This window comes from Oncorhynchus mykiss, chromosome 11 (assembly GCF_057628025.1).
Source record: "Oncorhynchus mykiss isolate SJ-2025 chromosome 11, ASM5762802v1, whole genome shotgun sequence".
Taxonomy (NCBI): domain Eukaryota; kingdom Metazoa; phylum Chordata; class Actinopteri; order Salmoniformes; family Salmonidae; genus Oncorhynchus; species Oncorhynchus mykiss.
In genome coordinates, this window is record NC_143032.1 from 19,783,801 (window position 1) to 19,787,876 (window position 4,076).

Below are 4,076 nucleotides of genomic sequence, written 5' to 3' on the forward strand. Positions count from 1 at the left end.
TGAAAATCTCCTTGGTACTGTATGTTGATACATGTTTGTATGAACTGGCCTTTTCAATTAGCTGCTTGGTGGCTTTGAGAGATGTGTGTGACAGTAGGAATGTGTGTGTTCTAGTGTGTCTAAGGGCCTCTTAAATTAGTATATTAGGGAATATTCGCTGTGTGTTCTCCATCCTTCACTGTAGTTGTGTATGTATAATGACAGACTGATCATTTTTACTAGGTCTCATCATCATTGCAGGAACCATTTCCATAAACGCCGCTTCAGAAATCACTACACGCCAGCCTCAGACTGCTAGAACAGACCTTAAGTAGGCTCAACACTTAAACCACCATTCCCTATTGTGTGTGTGCATATAGTGGCATTTCATATATATATATATATATATATATATATATACTGAACAAAAATATAAACACAACATTTAAAGTGTTCGTCTCATGTTTCATGAGTTGAAATAAAATATCCCAGAAATGTTCCATGCACACAAAAAGCTTATTTCTCAATTTTGTGCACAACTTTTACATCCCTGTGAGCATTTCTCATTTGCCAGGATACTATATCCACCTGAAGGTCTGGCATATCAAGAAGCTGATTAAACGGCATGATTTTTACACAGGTGCGCCTTGTGCTGGGGGAAATAAAAGGCCACTCTAAAATGTGCTGTTTTGTCACACAACGCAATGAGACAGATATCTCAAGTTTTGATGGAGTGTGCAATTGGCATGCTGACTGCAGGAATGTCCAACAGAGCTGTTGCCAGATAACTGAATGTTAATTTCTCTACCAATGTCATTTTTGAGAATTTGGCCGTACATCCACCTGGCCTCAACCACAGACCCCGTGTAACCATGCCAGCCCAGGACCTCCACATCTGTCTGACTGGGTTCTCAATAGTATTTCTGTCTAATAAAGCCCTTTTGTGTGGAAAAACTCATTCTGATTGGCTGGGCCTGGCTCCCCAATGGGTGGCCCACCCATAGCTGTGGCACTGACCAGTCATGTCAAATCCGTAGATTAGGGCCTAATGAATTCATTTTAATTTAATGATTTCCTTCTGTGATCTGTGAATCAGTATCTTTGAAATTGTTGCATGTTGCGTTTATCTTTGAGTATATTTATTAAATCACATCGTGAAGGTGGGTTTAACACTTAATGGCAGTTTTTATTCTACTTTTACCAGATTAAATAATCAGTGGCGCGGCTTTTGTAGTTATGCTTTCCTTTCCTTTCCTCGAGCTCTGCGGAAGGAAAAAGCATCCTATTCACAGCAGCAGCGATGTGCACGTCCATCCACGTGCGTTCCTGCATGGGCGAATAACTGGGTTTTTCAATAAGGCTGTGATTCCCGAATCACCTCCCAAACAAGACTTCGCAATAATTCGACGTTGTCCTAGACTAATAAAGAGCGAACGAGTCGTATTGTGTGCGTGATGTTAAGCTTTATTGCCTGTCCTCTTTGACCAGAATGGCGGCGTTGAGCAAAGCGTCGGACAAGGTCTTCTTTGATGAGGTAATTAACGGCCTATTCTATCCCTATTATTCATAGCGCGGTGGAACATGTAAGTACCAGGAAGGGTGTCAAAGGGAGAGCCGGTCCTATTGCTGTGTCCCTCTTGTTCGTCATGAAAGGACAGCTATGAGACGATAAACCGCTTAATACAGCCAGCTAATTGGATGAGAGCGAAGGGGAGCGTATGGAATTAAGGGGGAGAAGGAAAAAAAAGGACTAGAGTGCCAGAGGCCTACCTATTCACTCCTTGTATTCACCTCCATCTCCTCCTCTCTCTCACCAACTCCTCTCATCAGTCTGCGTCACTAGTCCGAGGGGAGGCGAGATGGCTCCTCATCAAAACAGCTTATAGAGCGCCTCACGGGAACGGGGTGAGGAGAGGAGTGATTGGGGCTATTCTGTTGGAAGAGTTCGGTGGGAGAGAGGGTCCTGGAGAGTCGGAAATCAGCGGTCAAATCAGTCTCGCGCAGACCAGGGATGTAAGCTATATGATGAAATGGGTGCGTCATTGTGGAGAGCAATTTTAGACATCTCTAATAGGCAACCTTTATAAGAAGATTGTGGTCGTGTTGGCCATAGGTCTATATATTCTCATTTTTACTCAAAATGTCCCCTATTTGAAAATGTTATATTATTATATTCAGAAACTATTCATAGATATATCTTAAAAAGGAACTTTCATTATTTGATGTATAGACCTACATTATGGCGTTCTCAAAGTCGTTTGAATCCAAGAGCCTATCCAATCTACAGGCCATTCTCTGTCAAAGAATGTTCAATATTCTCTAATGTGCGCGCACCTAACAAGTGAGAATTAGTAGAACCATGAACAAGTGCCCCCGTGGCCACGACAATTTATTTCAATCTTCTCGTCTTTTTCTCGCTCTGGAAAGAAAGTTTAAGCCTCGAGCGCAGCGGGTCACCTGCCTCCTGCGAAGCCCCAGGCATTCCCCAGATATTAGGGGCAAATGGGTCTGCCATTCATTAGTAATGTTCACAATAAGACCTCATATACAATCTTTTACATAAAAACACGCTCTATTGGTCTTTTTTCCCCCATAGAATGAGAATTTTGAAAACACTCAGAGTTCACATAGAAGGGGAGGGTTTGGGTACAAGAGAATTATTATTATTATTCTTTTTTGTGTGTCTTTATTTTGCGTAATAGTCCCTTGAGCGCAGAGAGCGAGTGTGCAGTTGTGTGTACATAGCAGGTCAGATTGGCGCGTAATGCAGGCTCGAGGTGGGTGGCAAGGGGGGTCTTTAGTACGCGGTATTTATGGAAATATTAAGTGTCAAATTAGGACTGATCCAGCCGGAGAAAGTTGAGTTTGCCACCCCCACCTCTCTCTCTCTCTCTCTCTCTCTCTCTCTCTCTCTCTCTCTCTCTCTCTCTCTATCTGTCCCTGTCTCTGTCTCTCTCTCCGACACGCACATGATTTCCATCTTTGATTGCGTTATCATTACATCCATCTGATTTGATGTCATTCTGTCTTGGATTAGCAGGTGTATTAAACAAGGCCGATGAAAGAAAAGGGTTTCCACCAGAGCGAGACTATAAAAACGGACTAAATTAATCCGAAAGGTAATTTCACGCGGTTTGGTCCGAGACCATGGACGGGTCAAACGGGCGAGAATGATTTAGGTGAAAGGAAGCGCATTGATGGCGTGTAATAGAACCGCTTCTTTGGGATTTGGGGAATTAAATCGTGGGTAGAGGGATGGATGAAAGCAGGGAGGGTAGAAGAGGAGGACTCGAGAGAAAGACGTTTTGATAAAGTGGTTTGTTACTTCATTAATGACAAAGGGACTCGCTTCCATCGACGTGGCATTACCGATGTTAACACCAATTTAGCGCCTTTAAAAGTTTTTAAAGCGCGTTTTGTAGAGGGCCCCAAATAAAGTGGGCGATCTAATTGAAAACCCCTCGCCTTTGTCGCCCGTTTCACATGTGGGGATTTAGCTCATGAATATATGGGTTTGTATTTTGTCAACTCGGCTGGAGAGACCAGACGCACACAGCGGCCTAGAATTATATCTGCCATTGCTGAACTAATCTATTTTCTCTTTCAGTTAGTCTATCCAAGGTGACCAGCCACCATAGTGCCTATGAAAATAGGACTGTACTCCCGTTCTCAGCTCCTCACACTCACAACTGAATTATTTTCATTTCTGGTGAGGATCTCCTTTTAAATTAAACTTGAAAACAATTTAGATCCGTTTTGGATCTATTTCCAAACTACTTTTAAATTGTTAAATTCTGGTAATATTATTTAACATTAATGTAAGTCCTGCAATTTAAAAAGCAATTACTTATAAAGGTTATTTTGATATAGACCTATATTATATGAAATTCTATGATAGTGGGTCTGAATATTTCGCATAATTAAAGGAAATGTGATGAATGTAATTCCACGTTTAATCATTAAAACAACCTCATTGGATCTAACTCTTTATGCTATAATTTTACAATTCATTTTCAAACAAAGAATGGATTAATAAAATAATTTTGTTTTGAGGCATTCATTATAATATTATTTATAAATATGCAAGACAACATCAG